We start from the raw sequence: 20,418 nt of genomic DNA, 5'->3' as shown, positions 1-20,418 counted from the left end.
AGGAAATACTAACGCTCCTTGAGGCAGGTATAATTTATCCCGTTGCTGATAGTCAGTGGGTAAGTCCTGTCCATTGTGTCCCTAAGAAGGGAGGTATTACTGTCGTTCCTAATGACAAAGATGAACTGATTCCTCAAAGAATTATAACAGGTTATAGGATGGTAATTGATTTCCGCAAATTAAATAAGGCCACTGAAAAGGATCATTACCCCTTACCTTTTATCTCCGTCTATGGATCTTCTTTTGATGATTGCTTGAGCAAACTTGATCGAGTTTTGTAGAGATGTGAAGAAACTAATCTTGTCTTGAATTGGGAAAAGTGCCACTTTATTGTTAATGAAGGTATTGTCTTGGGGCATAAAGTTTCTGAAAGAGGTATTGAAGTTGATAAAGCCAAGGTTGATGCTATTGAAAAATGCCATGCCCCAAGGACATCAAAGGTATAACAAGTTTCCTTGGTCACGCCGGATTTTATAGTAGGTTCATTAAGGACTTCTCAAAAATTTATCAGCCTCTGACTAATTTATTACAAAAAGATATACCATTTGTCTTTGATGATGATTGTGTAGAAGCATTTGAAATACTTAAGAAAGTATTGATCTCTGCACCTATTGTTCAGCCACCTGATTGGAATTTACCCTTTGAAATTATGTGTGATGCTAGTGATTATGCTGTAGGTGCTGTTCTAGGGCAAAGAGTTGATAAGAAATTAAACGTTATTCAATATGCTAGTAAAACCCTAGACAATGCTCGAAGAAATTATGCTACTACTGAAAAAGAATTCTTAGCAGTTGTATTTGCTTGTGATAAGTTCAGAACTTATATTGTTGATTCTAAAGTAACTATTCACACTGATCATGCTGCTATTAAATATCTTATGGAAAAGAAAGATGCTAAACCTTGACTTATTAGATGGGTTCTCTTACTATAAGAATTTGACTTACATATTGTTGATAGAAAGGGAGCTGAGAACCCCGTTGCAGACAACTTGTCTAGGTTAGAAAATGTGCTTGATGACCCACTTCCTATTGATGATAGCTTTCCTGATGAGCAATTAAATGTCATAAATGCTTCTCATACTGCTCCATGGTATGCTGATTATGCTAATTACATTGTTGCTAAGTTTATACCACCTAGTTTCACATACCAGCAAAAGAAAAAGTTCTTCTATGATTTGAGGCATTACTTTTGGGATGACCCACATCTTTATAAAGAAGGAGTAGATGGTGTTATTAGATGTTGTGTACCTGAGCATGAACAGGAACAGATCCTATGCAAGTGTCACTCTGAAGCTTATGGAGGACACCATGCTGGAGATAGAACTGCACATACGGTATTGCAATCTGGTTTTTATTGGCCTACTCTCTTCAAGGATGCCCGTAAGTTTGTGTTATCTTGTGATGAATGTCAAAGAATTGGTAATATTAGTAGACGTCAAGAAATGCCTATGAACTATTCACTCGTTATTGAACCATTTGATGTTTGGGGCTTTGACTATATGGGACCTTTTCCTTCCTCTAATGGATATACACATATTTTAGTTGCTGTTGATTACGTTACTAAGTGGGTAGAAGCTATTCCAACTAGTAGTGATGATCATAACACTTCTATTAAAATGCTTAAAGAAGTTATTTTTCCAAGATTTGGAGTCCCTAGATATTTAATGACTGATGGTGGTTCACATTTTATTGACGGTGCTTTCCGTAAAATGCTTGCTAAGTATGATGTTAATCATTAATCATAGAATTGCATCCCCTTATCACCCTCAGTTTAGTTGTCAAGTAGAATTGAGTAATAGAGAGCTCAAATTAATTTTGCAAAAAACTGTTAATAGATCTAGAAAGAATTGGTCCAAGAAACTTGATGATGCATTATGGGCCTATAGAGCTGCATATAAAAATCCTATGGGTATGTCTCCGTATAAAATGGTTTATGGAAAAGCATGTCACTTACCTCTCGAACTAGAACATAAGGCATATTGGGCTATTAAAGAGCTCAATTATGATTTTAAACTTGCCGGTGAGAAGAGGTCATTTGATATTAGCTCACTCGATGAATGGAGAACCCAAGCCTACAAAAATGCCAAGTTGTTAAAGAAAAAGTTAAAACATGGCACGATAAAATTATACAAAAGCGTGAGTTTAATGTAGGAGATTATGTATTGCTATACAACTCTCGTTTAAGATTTTTTGCAGGAAAACTTCTCTCTAAATGGGAAGGTCCTTACGTTATCAACGAGGTCTATCGTTCCGGTGCCATAAAAATCAACAACTCCGAAGGCACAAATCTGAAGGTGGTGAACGGTCAAAGAATCAAACATTATATCTCTGGTAATCCCATAAATGTTGAAACCAATGTTATTGAAACTGTAACCCTGGAGGAATACATAAGGGACACTTTCCGGAATGTTTCAGACTCCGAAAAGGAATAGGTATGTGGTACGGTAAGTAAACCGACTCCAAAACAGTATTTAAGGCAATATTTCTCTGTTTTGGAATATTTAGAAAAATAGAAAAATAAAAAGCAATCCGGGAAGGACACGAGGCCTCCACGAGGGTGGAGGGCACGCCCTACCCTACTGGGCGTGCCCCTACCTCATGGGCACCTCGTGCGCTCTCCGGACTCCGTTTTCGTACACGACACATATTTTGGTCGGTAAAAATTCATTATATAATCTCCCGGAGGTTTTGACTCCCGTATCACGCAAATATCTCTTGTCTTTGTTTTGAGTTGTCCTGCTGCAGACAGAGCAACATGTCGTCCCAGGATTCGAAAGGAGAAAGCTATGTGGCTGATTACCTTGCAGATCCTAAGGTCTATGGGGATGTGGAGCATTGGGGTTGGACTACGGAAGAAGAAGAGGACTATGAACCCAAGGGAAAGGAGGAGACGAGCTCAGATGAAGATGAAGTCCCACTACCTCAACCTGGGGACATGCATGTGGAGTTCAAAAAGTCAAGCCTCCCGGATAGAGTAAAAAAACCTAAGATCGAGTTTATCCCTTTTCGCCTCTTGCAGGAAAACAAGCAGGAACTATGCAAAAAGATACTGAGCCTGGAACAGGAGATCGAGGACCTAAGGGACCAAAATTCTGCCCTCAAGCGCAAATTAAGGAAGAAGCCTACACCATCAACAAAACCATCACCTTCTTCACCAACAAAGAAGAATTGAGTATCTGGTATGGGCACTCCCCTTGGCAACTGCCAAGCTTGGGGGAGTGCCCCGGTATGGTATCACCATCACTTTTATCTTTACCATTTTCCTTAGTTCGATCCTTTTGGTAATATCTTGATCTAGTAGAATAAAGTTTATGGCATGATCTAGTTTTGAGTTTTGCTTTATGATCCTTCTATGTAATCGAGTCCGTGAGCTATATAATAAAGATTAGTGTTGAGTCAAGGGCTTGATTATTTTGTGATGATCCTAAGGGAATAAAAGAAAAGAGAAAGAAATAAAAAGAAACAAAGAGATCATGTGAATCTTATGGAGAGTAATGAGCTCACATAGAAAAAGTATGATGAATAAAAGTTGTTGAGAGTTGACAAACATAGTTTTGGTCATCGTTGCAATTAATAGGAAGTAATAAAGAAAGAGAGGTCTTCACATATAAATATACTATCTTGGACATCTTTTATGATTGTGAGCACTCATTAAAATATGACATGCTAAAGAGTTGACGTTGGATAAGGAAGACAACGTAATGGGTTATGTTTTCTTACATCTGAGATAAATTAGATTGTCATGGATCATCCAACATGGTTGAGCTTGCCTTTCCCCCTCATGCTAGCCAAATTCATCGCACCAAGTAGAGATACTACTTGTGCTTCCAAATACCCTTAAACAAGTTTTGCCATGAGAGTCCACCATACCTACCTATGGATTGAGTAAGATCCTCCAAGTAAGTTGTCATCGGTGCAAGCAATAAAAATTGCTCTCTAAATATGTATGACTTATTAGTGTGGGAGAAAATAAGCATTATACGGTCATGTGATATGGAAGAAATAAAAGCGACAGACTGCATAATAAAGGTCCATATCACAAGTGGCAATGTAAAGTGACGTTCTTTCGCATTAAGATTTTGTGCATCCAACCATAAAAGTGCATGACAACCTCTGCTTCCCTCTGCGAAGGGCCTATCTTTTACTTTTATCTCCTACCTTGCATAAGAGTCATGGTGATCTTCACCCTTCCTTTTTACATTTTATCCTTTGGCAAGCACAGTATGTTGGAAAGATCCTGGTATATATGGCTAATTGGATGTGAGTTTTCATGAACTATTATTGTTGACATTACCCTTGAGGTAAAACGTTGGCAGGCAAAACTATAAGCCCCCATCTTTCTTTGTGTCCGATTAAAACTCCATACCCATAAGTATTGCGTGAGTGTTAGCAATTGTGAAAGACTATATGATAGTTGAGTATGTGGACTTGCTGAAAAGCTCTTATACATTCACTCTTTCCTATGTTATGATAAATTGCAATTGCTCCAATGACTGAGATTATAGTTTGTTAGTTTTCAATGAAGTTTATGATTCATACTTGAAATTGTGATTGAATTATTACTCTAGCATAAGAAATCATATGACAAGAATTATGTAAGTTGCTGTTCTAAGAATGATCATGATGCCCTCATGTCCGTATTTTACTTTTATCGACACCTCTATCTCTAAACATGTGGACATATTTTTGGATTTCGGCTTTCGCTTGAGGACAAGCGAGGTCTAAGCTTGGGGGAGTTGATACGTCCATTTTGCATCATGCTTTTATATCGATATTTATTGCATCATGGGCTGTTATTACACATTATGTCACAATACTTATGTCTATTCTCTCTTATTTTACAAGGTTTACATAAAGAAGGAGAATGCCGGCAGCTGGGATTCTGGGCTGGAAAAGGAGCAAATATTAGAGACCTATTCTACATAGATCCAAAAGTCCTGAAACTTCACGGAAGACGTTTTCAGAGTATATAAAAAAAATACCGAGCACAAGAAGTTCACCAGGGGGGCCACACCCTGCCCACGAGGGTGGGGGGCGCGCCCTACCCCCCTGGGCGTGCCCCTACCTCATGGCCCCCCTGGTGGCCCTCCGATGTCCATCTTCTGATATATGGAGTCTTTCAATGAGAAAAAAAATCAGAAGCCATCTCCTCGGACGAAACTCCGCCGCCACGAGGCAGAACCTTGGCGGAACCAATCTAGGGCTCCGGCAGAGCTGTTCTGCCAGGGAAACTTCCCTCCGGGAGGGGGAAATCATCGCCATCGCCATCACCAACGCTCCTCTCATCGGGAGAGGGCAATCTCCATCAACATCTTCATCATCACCATCTCCTCTCAAAACCCTAGTTCATCTCTTGTATCCAATTCTTGTCTTCAAGTCTGGGATTGGTGCTAGTAGGTTGCTAGTAGTGTTAATTACTCCTTGAAGTTGATGCTAGTTGGTTTATTTGGTGGAAGATCATATGTTCAGATCCTATATGCATATTAATACCCCTCTGATTATGAACATGATTATGCTTTGTGATTAGTTACGTTTGTTCCTGAGGATATGGGAGAAGTCTTGCTATTAGTAGTCATGTGAATTTGGTATTCCTTCGATATTTTGATGAGATGTATGTTGTCTCTCCTCTAGTGGTGTTATGTGAACATTGACTACATAACACTTCACCATTATTTGGGCCTAGAGGAAGGCATTGGGAAGTAATAAGTAGATGATGGGTTGCTAGAGTGACAGAAGCTTAAACCCTAGTTTATGTGTTGCTTCGTAAGGGGCTGATTTGGATCCATATGTTTCATGCTATGGTTAGGTTTACCTTAATACTTTTTTTGTAGTTGCGGATGCTTGCAATAGAGGTTAATCATAAGTGGGATGCTTGTCCAAGTAAGGACAGTACCCAAGCACCGGTCCACCCACATACCAAATTATCAAAGTACCGAACGTGAATCATATGAACGTGATGAAAACTAGCTTGACGATATTCCCATGTGTCCTGGGGAGCGCTTTTATCTATATAAGAGTTTGTCCAGGCTTGTCCTTTGCTACAAAAAGGATTGGGCCACCTTGCTGCACTTTATTTACTTTTGTTACTTGTTGCTCGTTACAAATTATCCTATCACAAAACTATCTTTTACCACTTATTTTAGTACTTGTAGAGAATACCTTGCTGGAAACCGCTTATTATTTACTTCTACTCCTCGTTGGGTTTGACACTCTTACTTATCGAAAGGACTACGATAGATCCCCTATACTTGTGGGTCATCATCGCTGGACACAAACGAAGTACGCGAAGTTGCAGCTATGGCGAACTTTTAATCTAAACAAAACCCAAAGTCTAAACGACGCCCTAAGGGCTGTATATATGGAGGAAGAGGGGGATTTCATGGCCCTTGGAGGAGGGGTCCGAAACCAACCCTAACTCTTGTTTCCCCACACATACAGACTCTAAAAACAACCTATACTTAAGTATTTCGAAAATACATGGGCTTGGCCCAATAATAAGGTGATGCAGCACCTAAAATAGCCTCTGGACAAAATTTATGAAGTGGCATCTTGTATATTTCATCTAAGACTTCATGCATTCCTTATGGTGGCTTCAAAGTCCTGAAATCATCACTTGTAACTCCGTTCTTGATCCCCTTGCACATGCCATCATTTCCATGCTTGAACTTGCTCCAAGGTTCATCTTTCTTGTCCAAGCTAGGCCCTTCATTTGCAAGCAAAACAAATGTATCCAATTTAGGCAACATCATATTCTCATGAACATTAGAATCGTTACCAAGAAACGAAAGTACCTGATAATTCAATTGGCATGCGCGAGCTCTAGTAATTGGTCCATTGTGTATAGCAGCAGGGGCTGTGGGTGTAACAATGGTATTGATGTCCTCATCATCCTCCCCTTCTTGAAATGAAGTCATCCTCGATGAAAGTTCATCGTCCTCACCCAAAAAAGGCTTCAAACCTGCAATGTTAAAAGTGGGACTAACCCCAAAATCTGCAGGCAACTCAAGTTTATATGCATTATCATTTATTTTCTCTAACACCTTAAAAGGACCATCAGCACGTGGCATTAGCTTTGATTTGCGCAAATTAGGAAATCTATCCTTACGCAAATGTAACCAAACAAGATCTCCAGGTGCAAACACAACATGTTTTCTACCCTTATCTCCAGCAAGTTTATATTGAGCATTCATACACTCAATGTTTTCCTTAGTTAACTCATGCATTTTTAAAATCAATTCAACACGTTCTTTAGCATCAAAATGAACCTTCTCCGAAGATGGAAGAGGTAACAAATCAATAGGTGCACGAGGTAGGAAACCATACACAATTTCAAAAGGGCACATCTTAGTAGTATAATGCAATGAACGATTATAAGAAAAATTCAATATGAGGCAAGCATTCTTCCCACATTTTCTTGTTATTCTTCAAAACAGCCCTAAGCATAGCAGACAATGGTCTATTGACTACTTCAGTTTGTCCATCAGTTTGGGGGTGACAAGTAGTACTAAAAAGCAGTTTAGTCCCCAACTTAGCCCATAAACATCTCCAAAAGTGGCTAAGAAATTTAGTATCACTATGTGAAACAATAGTATTTGGCACATCATGCAAGCGAATAATTTCACGAAAGAACAAATCAGCAACATTAACAGCATCATCGCTTTTATGACATGGTATAAAGTGTGTCATTTTCGAGAACCTATCCACGACAACAAATATGCTATCCCTCCCCTTCTTTGTTCGAGGTAAACCTAAAACAAAGTCCATAGATATATCCTCCCAAGGAACACTAGGTACAGGCAATGGCATATATAAACCATGAGGATTGAGTCGTGACTTAGCTTTTTGACATGTAGTGCAGCGAGCAACAAAACGCTCAACATCCCGTCTCATCTTTGGCTAAAAGAAATGTGTAGCAATTATATCCTCCGTCTTCTTGACGCCAAAGTGTCCCATTAATCCTCCTCCATGCGCCTCCTGCAACAACAAAAGACGAATGGAGCTAGCTGGAATGCATAGCTTGTTAGCACGAAACACAAATCCATCGTTAAGAACGAACTTGTTCCAAGTTCTCCCTTCCTTACAATTCTGCAATACATCTTTAAATTCAGCATCATGCACATATTGATCTCTGATGGTCTCCAAACCAAATATTTTAAAGTCAAGTCGTGAAAGCATAGTATAAAGATGAGACAATGCATCAGCAATAACATTTTGTTTACCCTTCTTGTGTTTAATGACATAAGGGAAAGTCTCAATGAATTCAACCCATTTAGCATGTCTACCGTTCAGTTTTGCTTGACTTTTAATGTGTTTCAAAGATTCATGATCAGAATGTATAACAAATTCCTTGGGCCATAAATAATGTTGCCATGTTTCTAAGGTCCGAACAAGAGCATATAATTCTTTATCATAAGTAGAATAGTTCAGACTAGGCTCACTCAATTTTTCAGAAAAGTATGCAACAGGTTTGCCATCTTGTAATAACACACCTCCTAATCCAATTCCACTAGCATCACATTCAAGCTCAAAAGTCTTATTAAAATTAGGAAGTTGGAGTAAAGGAGCATGTGTCAACTTATCTTTCAATACCGTGAAGGCTTCTTCCTGTGCGGTTCCCCAAACAAAAGGCACATCCTTCTTTGTAAGCTCGTTGAGAGGTGCAGCAATGGTGCTGAAATCTCTCACAAAACACCTATAGAATCCAGCGAGTCCAAGGAAACTCCTCACTTGTGTGACCGTTTTGGGCTGCGGCCAACTCTCAATAGCTTCAATCTTGGCTTTATCAACTTCAATTCCCTCTGGAGTAACAACATAGCCAAGAAAAGATACTCGGTCGGTGCAAAAGGTGCACTTTCCAAGGTTACCAAACAAACGTGCATCACGTAGAGCAATAAAAACATCACGTAAATGTTCCAAATGTTCCTCCAAAGATTTGCTATAAATCAATATGTCATCAAAGTAAACTACCACAAATCGTCCAATGAAAGCACGTAAAACTTCGTTCATTAATCTCATGAAAGTACTAGGTGCATTAGTTAACCCAAAAGGCATGACTAACCACTCATATAATCCAAACTTAGTTTTAAATGCTGTTTTCCATTCATCTCCCAATTTCATACGAATTTGATGGTATCCACTACGCAAATCAACTTTGGAGAATATTGTAGAGCCACTCAATTCATCAAGCATATCATCTAGCCTAGGAATAGGATGACGATAATGAATAGTAATATTATTAATGCCTCTACAATCAACGCACATACGTGACGTACCATCCTTTTTCAGCACTAAAATGATAGGAACAACACAAGGACTAAGGGATTCGTGTATATAACCTTTGTCGAGCAGTTCTTGTACTTGACGCATAATCTCCTTCGTCTCCTCTGGATTGGTACGGTATGGTGCATGGTTGGGTAATGATGCACCGTGAATTAAGTCAATTAGATGCTCAATCCCTCTAATAGGTGGTAATCCTGGTGGCACGTCTTGTGGAAAGACGTCAACGAACTCCTGCAAAATGTTAGTGACAGCAGGAGGCAAAGAGGAAGGCACGTCCTCGAATGAAAATAATGCCTCTTTGCGCACAAAAGCATAGCAAACAGATTTGCTAAAATCTAGATCATCAATATCAGATTTGGTGGCAAGTAAACATGCACTTTTCAATTTAATTTTAGAAACAACACTAGATGGTTTATTATTAGGCTTCATTTGTTGCTCAAATTCTTTTGCCACAATCTGATTTTCACTCTTATTTTTCTCCCGTTTTGCTTTATTAGATCTATTGATATCATCTTTCAAAATGGAATCAAGAGTCATAGGAAGCAAAGTAATATTTTTATCCTTATGAACAAGAGTATACTGATTGTTTCTACCATGGTGTACAGAATTTTTATCAAATTGCCATGGTCTACCAAGTAATAAGGAACATGTTTGCATAGGTACCACATCACAATCAACATAATCAGCATATGTAGAGATACTAAAATGCACATGAACAGTACGTGTTACCTTAACCTTGCCACTGTTGTTGAACCATTGGATGTAGTAAGGATGTGGATGTGGTCTTGTGGTGAGAGATAGCTTCTCCACCATCTCCATTCTACCCAAGTTATTGCAGCTCCCTCCATCTATGATGACACGAACAGAACGTTCCTTCACAACTCCCTTTGTATGGAACAAATTATGCCTCTAATTTTTCTCAGCTTGTGTAACCTGCACAATCAAAACACGTTGAGCAACTAAACATTCATACCTGTCAGCATCTTCAGCAGCCATGTATTGCGTCTCATGATCAGAATCCTCTCCACCGTGTTCTTCATGTGTAATAAGAGCCAAAGTCTCCTCATCATAGTCACTAGCGGACTCATACCCACCATCCTCAGTAACAATCATCACACGCTGAGATTTGCATTCTCTCGCAAAATGTCCTCTTCCCTTACAATGACGACAAATAATATCACTTATGTGCCCTGTTGATGCCATGGAAGAAGAAGAACTCTGTGTAGGCCCAACAGGTGTGCTCTTGGCAGATAGTGGTGGTTGTGCTTGCTTTCTTGTATCACGGCTGGAGGTGGCACCTGATGGAGGTGCTGGTGCAGTGGAAATAGAGGATGCACATGGTGTCCATGATGAAGATCGACCTGCAGAAAAGTTAGTTCACGCCAATGCCTGTCGATCCTGCACTTCACGTTTAGCTTTACAAGCAAGATGGAATAAACGAGTGATATTAGTATACTCCTTATACTCTAGAATGGTCTGAATCTCTCTATTTAATCCACCCATAAAACGTGCAAGCATAGCTTCATTCTCCTCAACAATGCCACATCTAATCATGCCAGTTTGTAATTCCTGATGATATTCTTCTACGGAATTTTTTCCTTGTCTTAAACGCTGCAATTTTTGAAGTAATTCACGTTGATAGTATGGTGGAACCCAACGAGTACGCATAGCAGTTTTCAAAGCATCCCAAGTAGCTGGAATATGATATAATCTACAATGTTCAGACCACCAAACACATGCAAAGCTAGTGAAAGCACAAACAGCAGCAGGAACACATCTCTCCTCAGGATAGTAAACATGTAAATCGTTGTTCAGTTTCTAACTCCCAAGTAAGATATATATCTGGAACATATCTACCCTCAAATGGTGGAATGTTCAATTTCAGTTTAGGGAGATGGTCATGATCACGTACCTGAGGTGGTTGTGCAGCCCTACCATTGCGATGATATGCATGAGGACGACCTGGTGGCGGTGGTGCTGGTGGTTGCACGTAATTCTGATTTTGATCAACCTCATCCTCGTAATGGTCCTCCACCTCTGCAGTAGCAGCAGGAGCTACAGAAGCATCAACAGCGGCACCAGAATTTTGACCAGGCTCAAGGGGAATGCGCAGTGTCCGTCCCACTTGATTTGGAAGGCGATGTTGTTGTTGTTGTTGTTGTTGTTGCTGTTGTTGCTGTTGTGCTGTTGCTGCTGCTGTTGTTGTTGTTGTTGTTGTTGTTGTTGTTGTTGTTGTTGTTGCTGTTGTTGTTGTTGTTGTTGTTGTTGTTGTTGTTGTTGTTGTTGTTGTTGTTGTTGTTGCTATTGTTGCTGCCGGTGGCGGTGGTGGAAGACGCGCGAGCAATTCATTAAACTTGTTATCGAGCTTTGTTTCGAAGGTCTTCTCCATGCCATCTATCTTCTCCATGGCCTCTTCAAATCTGTTTAGCACATCTTGCACCTGTCCACTCATCATTTGCTGAAATTTATCATGTAGCTCTTTGTTCGTCATGTTCTCCCAATCTGTCTCATCGGCTTGTGATCCTGCCATGGTTAGAATTCTTACCAGTTCTTACCCAGCAGCAGGTGGTGATCGGCGACCGTTGTAGTCAAAACTCTCAAAGATTGGATAGAGCGATTGCCAAGTGGTGTCAAACGCACGATGTAGATGTATGTGGAGATAGGAAGGCTTATGATATGGTAGCAAAAATGTCAGCAATAATCAATTCAGAGATGCAAAGTTGAATAAACGCTCAACGACGGTACTGTGCTGGTCCTAGCCTAGACCGTACTAGAGACGCGAGCCTAGAACATGAACAAAATCACGGCACGACACGTAAACAAGGGAGGAGCACTCTCTGTTTTTTTCCTTTTTTCACCTTTTCCTCATTTTTTTGCTCCGCAACAATTTTTTTCGAAAAAGTCTACAAATGGTCTAAAAACTGCCTAGCCAGAATTTTCTAGACGTTTTTTTGAGTTTGGAACTATTTTTCTACTGCGGATAGCACGGAAGTTGGGGAGTCCGACTTGGTCACGACTTGAAGTATCGCGTGATCTGGAACTCGAAAACAAAGCAACAAATACTTTACTCGGATTAGGACTGGTGGCGGAGATGAATCTGGTGGAACACGGACTGCTGGTTGTATATGGCGATGGTATATCTGTACTCAGATTGGTGGTGGTATATGGCAGCGGCGATGTATATGGTGGGGTGGTGGTATATGGCAATGATGATGACGATGGTGCGGCGGCGGCGTGACAACCTGTGAACAGAACTCGAAACTCTAAAGGGACTAGACGCTAAGACCAGCAACTCGACACAATGATGCAACCACAAATTCAACAAAGCAAAACTCTAAAAAGACTATGCCAAGGGCTGTATATATGGAGACCTAACCCTAATTTTTTTGGCTTTTTCGTGGACTATAGGTATGAAGAATAGACTCGACCTAAACTATGAAAAAATGTAAAATCTCACTGAGCAACCTGGATATCTGATACCACTTGATAGAGGCAAAGGTGTCCCGTCTTTTGATGAGACGGTGGCTATCGTTTTAGAGGAAGTCGACTTTGATGATCCGACTACGAACGTGCGAGGACGTCGCGCCTTAGCAATCGCTAAACCAACTCCGAGGGGTTATTGACCACGCCAGAGCATGATCAACCTGACCACGAGGGCCTGTTTCCTACGAGCAAACAAAGAACAAGCAAGAAACTGAGATTGCAATCTGGATATTGCGAATATAAGATGAAAGCTTTATTGATCAAGGTGGGGTTCTGTGACGTCTTGGTCTGGTCGCTAGACACAAACGAAGTACGCGAAGTTGCAGCTATGGCGAACTTTTAATCTAAACAAAACCCAAAGTCTAAACAACGCCCTAAGGGCTGTATATATGGAGGAAGAGGGAGGATTTCGTGGCCCTTGGAGGAGGGGTCCAAAACCAACCATAACTCTTGTTTCCCCACACATACGGACTCTAAAAATAGCCTATACTTAAGTATTTCAAAAATACATGGGCCTAGCCCAATAATAAGGTGACGCAACACCTAAAATAGACTCTGGACGAAATTTATGAAGTGGCATCTTGTATATTTCGTCCAAGGCTTCATGCACTCCTTATGGTGGCTTCAAAGTCCTGAAATCATCACTTGTAACTCCGTTCTTGATCCCCTTGCGCATGCCATCATCTCCATGCTTGAACTTGCTCCAAGTTTCATCTTTCTTGTCCAAGCTAGGCCCTTCATTTGTAAGCAAAACAAATGTATCCAATTTAGGCAACATCATATTCTCATGAACATTAGAATCGTTACCAAGAAACGAAAGTACCTGATAATTCAATTGGCGTGTGCAAGCTCTAGTAATTGGTCCAGTATGTATAGCAGTAGGGGCTGTGGGTGTAACAATGGTATTGATGTCCTCATCACACTCGCTCGTGCTGCTGGAGCCCCGGCAGGAAAGAAGACCAGCAAGACCTCTCGCACCCACTCCGGCAAGCGCACCTCTTCGGAGTGTTGTGCTCCCGTCGAGGACGTGCCAGAGAGCTCCACCGGCAAGAGCAAGAAATCCAGAGCTGCGCCACCAGAGACCAAGAGGGTGTCCATCGAGGAGGGATGGCACAGGAGGGGCTTTCACCATAAGCTCCACCCTAGACAACAAATAGGAAAGCGCGCTCATCACCTTCCTGCGGGAGGATGTCGACGTGTTTGCATGGCAAGCATCCGACATCCCCGGCGTTCCCAGGGAGGTGATTGAGCACCACCTTGCTATTTGTCCTCATGCGTGACCCGTCAAGTAGAAGGTCAGGAAGCAAGCTTTGGAACGATAGGAGTTCATTACGGAGGAGATCAGGAAGTTGGAAGCGGCAGGCTTGGTGAGAGGAGTACTCCATCCGACGTGGTTGGCCAATCCGGTGGTGGTGCGCAAGGCAAATGGGAAGTGGAGGCTGTGTATTGACTACACAGATATCAATAAGGCTTGTCCCAAGGACCCTTTCCTGTTGCCGTGCATTGACCAGATTGTTGACTCCACGGCCGGGTGTGATCTGTTATCATTCCTTGACGCCTACTCGGGGTACCACCAGATCTTCATGACAAGAGAAGACGAAGAGAAGACAACGTTCATCACCCCATGTGGCACGTATTGCTTTTTACGGATGCCTTTCGAGTTGAAGAGTGCTGGCTTGACGTTTGCAAGGCCAGTACAGATTGGGTTTGAGCCCTAGCTACATAGAAATATGGAAGCTTATATGGATGACATAATGGTCAAAACCAAGGACAGGGCGACACTTGCACAAGATTTGGAAGAGACGTTTGCAAATCTACGCAAGATCAACCTCCAGTTGAACCCCGAGAAATGTGTCTTCGGCGTTCCGTCCCGCAAACTTCTCGGGTTCTTTGTGTCATGGCATGGGATCGAGGCGAATCTAGACAAGATCAAGGCTATTGAGTAGATTGAGGCGCCCAAGCGGATCAAGGATGTGTGTCGGCTCACTGGCTGTGTTGCTGCCATGAGCAGATTCATCTCCAAGTTTGCTGAGCGTGCCCTTCCCTGTTTCAAAATCTTGAAAAAGTCGGGCCCAATGGAATGGACCCCGGAGGCCGAAGCAGCGCTGCAGGGTTTGAAGAAATACCTCTCCTTCACACCGATACTGATTGCGCCCAAACCACAAGAACCATTGCTGCTGTATCTGGCGGCAAGGAATCAAGTGGTCAGTGCCGCGCTAGTGGCGCAGAGGGAGGTCGACGAAGAGGTAGTGGCAACGGCAAGACTGGCGGATGGCAAGCCAGAGCTCCCCCCGGCAGGGCCTGGTGGCGGGCAGGCAAGGCCCGCGGCCGGCGCCGACGCGGGTTTACTTTGTCAGCTCCCTCTTGCAGGGGGCTAGGTCAAGGTACTCCGGTGTGCATAAGTTGCTCTTTGGCCTCCTTATGGCCTCGAGGAAGCTGCACCATTACTTCCAAGAACTCGAAATCACCGTCGTCACCCGCCTCCCGTTGCAACGGATATTGCATAACCCAGACGCAACCGGGAGGATTGTGGAGTGGGTCGTGGAACTGTCAAGATTTGGTTTGAAGTTTGAAAGTACTTCAACAACCCATAGCAGAGTCTTGGCAGAGTTCATTGCCGAGTGGACCTCAACGCCTGATGAAGAGATCCAGGAGACCACCCTCCTCGGCAAGGAGGCAAGCCACAACTGGATTATGTACTTTGACAAGGCTTTCTCGTTGCAAGGCGCCAGTGCTGGTGTGCTGCTCATTGCACCCATCGGAGAGCAGCTCAAGTATGTAATCCAGATGCACTTTCCCAGGGAGGTGTCCACGAACAACACTACTGAATATGAGGGTTTGCTTGCCGGTCTCAGGATCGCGGTAGACCTCGGGATTAAGAAGCTCATCGTCAGGGGTGATCCACAACTTGTCGTTAGGCAAGTCAACAAATATTATCAAAGCCCGTTGATGGAGGCCTACGTAGATGAGGTGAGGAAGCTGGAGGAGCGTTTTGATGGTATACAGGCGGAGCATGTTCCCCGAGTGGAGAACGACATCGTCGACTACCTGTCGAAGCGCGCCGCCTTCAAACTACCTGTGGAACCAGGTACATTTGTGCTTCGGTTGACTCAACCATCCGTTGAACCATCGACAGAGCAGAACAAGCGAAGGAAATCAGGCCCCGACAAGTACTTTCCCGCCAGGCTCCCAGGAGCCGCCGGCAAAGATGTTGCCATGGACGCTGAGCCTGCCGTGGGGCAACCGACTCCGACGGGGCGTCAAGCCCTAGCTGTAGAGACGACCGCTCCCATGGCGGAAGGAATGCCTTTAGTCCTTACTGTCGAGCCCCAGGCTCTGGCATGGGCACAGCATACCGTCCGATTCCTCCAAACAGGGGAACTCCCTGAGGAGCAGGAAGAAGCGGAGAAAGTAGCCATCGGTCCGCCATGTATCAGTTCGTCGACGACGCCCTGTATAGGAAGAGATCAAATGATGTGAAATTGAAGTGCATTCCCTGAGAGGAAGGACTGGAGCTGTTGGCGAAGATACATGGAGGCATATGTGGCTCCCATATAGGGTCGAGGGCCCTTGCTGGCAAGGCATTCCGGCAAGGTTTCTTCTGGCCCACTGCCCTCCAGGATGCAACGACACTAGTAACCAAGTGTGAAGTGTGTCAATTCCATTCGAAGATGCTCCATCAACTAGCTCAAGCCCTTCAAATGATTCCTCTCTCCTGGCCATTTTTGGTAGGCCCCTTCCCCCGCGCTGTTGGGGGCTTTGAGTACTCGTATGTTGCAATCGACAAGTTCACAAAGTGGCCGGAGGTGGAAGCGGTGAGGAAGGTGACGGCGCAATCAGCCGTCAAATTCTTCAAGGGGCTATTCTACCGTTTTGGTGTGCGAAACAGAGTCATCACCGACAATGGCACGCAATTTACAAGCCACACCTTCATGCAATACATCCAAGGCCTCGGCAGCAAGGTCTGTTTTGCTTCCGTGGCACACCCACGGAGCAACGGCCAGGTGGAGAGGGCAAATGCTGAAGTACTGCGAGGCCTAAGGACGAAGACTTTTGACAAGCTGCACAAGAACGGAAGGCGTTGGATTGATGAGCTGTCGACGGTTCTTTGGTCGATCAGAACGACACCAAATCGAGCCACCGGCCAGACACCCTTCGCCCTGGTATACAGGGCGGAAGCAGTTCTCCCCACGGAACTCACATACGGGTCACCTCGAGTGCTCGCTTATGATGAGCTTGAGCAAGAGCAGTTGCGGCAAGATGACGCAACGCTCCTTGTGGAAGATCATCTTCAGGCGGCTGTGAGAGCAGCATGCTACCAGCAAGCCTTGCGCCGCCACCATAGCCGCAAGGTCCATGCCCGAAGCTTTGAGGAAGGCGACCTTGTTCTTCGGCGCGTTCAAAATTCCAACAAGTTGACGCCAAAGTGGGATGGCCCTTATCGGGTAATATGAGTCACCAGGCCCGGCGTAGTCTGCCTGGAGACCGAAGATGCTATTCCAGTGAGCAACTCCTGGAACATCGAACATCTTCGCAAGTTGTACCCATAAGGCACGGTTGCCGGGCCCCCCAGCAAGCCACCTTTTGTACGAGCCTTGCCGGCAAGGCATGTAACCCTGTGTACAAAGCCAGGCGCAGACCCTGAGCATAAATAAATGAAGCGCTGGCACCCTAAGTTTTAGCATGCATGCTAGTTTCAGTCTCTCCCTCGGTTAGGGTTAATAGTGCTTAGCGGTGGCTAACCCCTAGCATAGAGGTCAAGTGTGTGACTCTATGTTCCTTTCCATCCTCTTTGGTTCGCAGGGTACATGGACATTTTTGCTGAGCTATTTGGAAGGAAGAGAACAGGCTGATGCCCCGACCCCGACAAGCCAAGGTTGCCGGGGGCTGCAGGTCTAAGGATCCAATCACGGCAAGCCAAGGTTTCTGGGGGCTGCGACATCAGATAAGTCTTTCTCCCCCACTCTGTGCCCCGTATGAACCTTGAACGTATAAGGCTTCGCTCACTCTCATACCATCTTGCTCCCTCTGTCCCATGTCCAAAAACCTTACTTTGGGACGGAACTTGGTTGTAGTGCGGTGAGAAGAGGGCGAGCAAGGGGCCTAATCCTGCTCGACACCTACCTCTGCCAAGGGCGTGAGTGTAGCCAAGCCATAGAGCAGGAGAACGGCAAGGCCTGTTGCCGGGATACAATGTTTATCTTAAGATAACAAGGACACATTCCTCGGTGTGGCCCTTGCCCACGCGCAAGCAAAACCCGGCAAACACCCTTCTTTTCATTCATACGTTGTAAACGAGTACAATTCATACGGAATGAGTACACGAGCGAGGGGATTACAAGATCTAAATTCTACCAAGGCCTGTAGGCTTACCAACTAAAAAAAGATAAGTGCCCCGTGGTCCCCGTTCTTGCCCTTTTCCTCCCAGGTGCGGCAGGTGAAGGCAAAAAGAAGGCGACGGGGAACGCGTCGATGGAGAGCTTGACGAGGAAGGCCCTCGGCAGGGCGCATGGTCGAGGGAGGGGCGGCGCGGTCAGTCGGAGTCGTAGTCGGCATTCCCCTGCTCGACACCCTCGTCATCACTGTCACTGTCCTCCTCGTCACTCCCGCTTGAGGAAGAGCCTTCATCATCGGAGGAGCTCTCCATGTAGCACTTCAGGCGAGTTCCAGAGTCTCCAAAGACCTTGATGGAGAGCAGGCCGTTCTCCATTAATTTGAAATAGAGAACGAGCCCCGCCATCAGGCTGTGGATACGAGCAAAAGTCTTCCATCCGCGACGAAAATACATGACATGAGGGGCTGGAAAGTCAACATTGACCCGCATGCCGTTGTTCCCGCAGCCCCTCATATGCAACCTCAGGGTCTGGGGCGGATTGAGCTCCATCTCCTGAGCAAATGGAGCAGCGAGACGAAGGCGATAGCGCGGTGGGCGGCGCAGCCTGATGAAGAACTCACGAGGCTGGCCCCCGACATGGCCCTCCATTGGAGGAGGCATCGCTGGCGAAGGCAAGGCCGGTGCGCCGCCCCATCCCACTCTTACCCAAGCGCCACGCCGACCTCGGCCTCGCCCCCTCCCCCTTCCTCTCATGGCCGGCTCTGCCGCTGCGAACTCTTGGGAAGGGGGGACGCACTGTCGAGCAGAGACCCTTGCCGCCACCGTCAAAGGGCCGGCGCCCCCTCTCGCCATGGCAGATGGAAGAACGGAGCCGAAGTGGAAGGAGAGGAATGGTGAAATATTGTGGGATGCCATACCCTCCCCCTTCTTATAAAGGGGAGGGGTTGGGGCTCGGCCGCCCCACTCAGCCAATCCGGTCATCGGGGGCGCAGGGAATCGGGACCGACCCGCCGCTCCAATCAGCGACGGCCCGGTTTCCCGCCTCGTTATTTAAGGTCCGTGCCCCTCCCCCCGCTCCTCCGTCGCCTTCCACCTTGGGGGCACGGGGAACATGTGGCGAGCAAGCAGAAATCAAGGGGAATGAGGCGACCGTTCTCTGCCCCGTGGTCGTGGGGCGCGGGTGCCTTGAAGACCATGACCCGAGCCCACTCAGTAAATGAGCCGTGCCTTTGCGTTTCCATCTTTTTATGGGGAAGGCGCAAGCCGCCTCTTTACCACCATGTGACGCATGCGTGCGGAAACCGCCCCATGCATGACCCCCACGTCACGGATGACCGCCCCCCCACGTCGCACGTTCAACACGGGTCGTGGGGAAGCGCAGACAGAAAAGTTACTACAGTAAAAATCCGCCCCGCCTGCCCGCGCATCGTTCTGGGCCTAGCCCAACAACACGTCGCGCTTATGTGTGGCCCAGGCCCGGGGCTCCTGTCGGTGTACAAACGTAGGGGCTCTCCTTTTGCACCCCTTTACTTGTGCACCGGCAGTCAGAGCCGCGCCCACGGCCGCACTGACCAGGGCAGAGGAGGGATGCCGGAGCACAAGACAGCCAGGGCAACGCCAGGACCAGGGGCGCAAAGAGAGCAAGAGGGCGAGGTGGGATTCCCCGGCAAGACTCTTGCCGGGGTGGATTCCGTAGCCCCGGCAAGATCCTTGCCGGGGCAACTTGCCTGACGCCAGCAGAGCGCGCCACCCTTGAGCCCAAGGGTTTCCGACGCCATCGGCCACATCAAAACCAAGGCTCGGGAGGCAGCTCCATGGTGGCATACAGATCTTTGTAGAGATCATAAATATGCAAGATTGGATGAGAACCAGAAGACAACGATCCTTGGCGAGATCCTTGCCCACGAAATCCACGAGACCCCCGGTAAGATCCTTGCCGGGGACGACCGCAGTGCCACGGCAAGACCCTTGCCGGGCCCTCGGCAAGACCCTTGCCGAGGACGTCTGCAGGGCCGCAGCCAGGCCCATGACTGCCAAGACTCCATTGCCGCTCCCATGCAGCTGCTAGATCAACCAGTTGGGCAGGCGTCTACGTGGCAGCGTGTGGCCTCCACACCGACTCAGCAAGCACCTACGTGGTGGCATGCAGATCTTCGTGAAGGCTCCGCCATCACGCCAACCCAGCAACCAGCCAACGTGGCGCTACAACGCCTCATCAGCTCGGAGGCACGCCGGAGCCAGGCGAGGCGGCGACAGCTAGGACGAGCTTCCTCGCCGTCCCCGATAAAGCAAGAGGGGCATGTCGGCAGCACATTAAATGCG

The sequence above is a fragment of the Triticum urartu genome, chromosome 4 (assembly GCF_003073215.2).
Source record: "Triticum urartu cultivar G1812 chromosome 4, Tu2.1, whole genome shotgun sequence".
In the NCBI taxonomy this organism is placed as follows: Eukaryota; Viridiplantae; Streptophyta; class Magnoliopsida; order Poales; family Poaceae; genus Triticum; species Triticum urartu.
The sequence above is the reverse complement of the archived record's forward strand: the minus strand, read 5'-3'. Positions refer to the sequence as shown.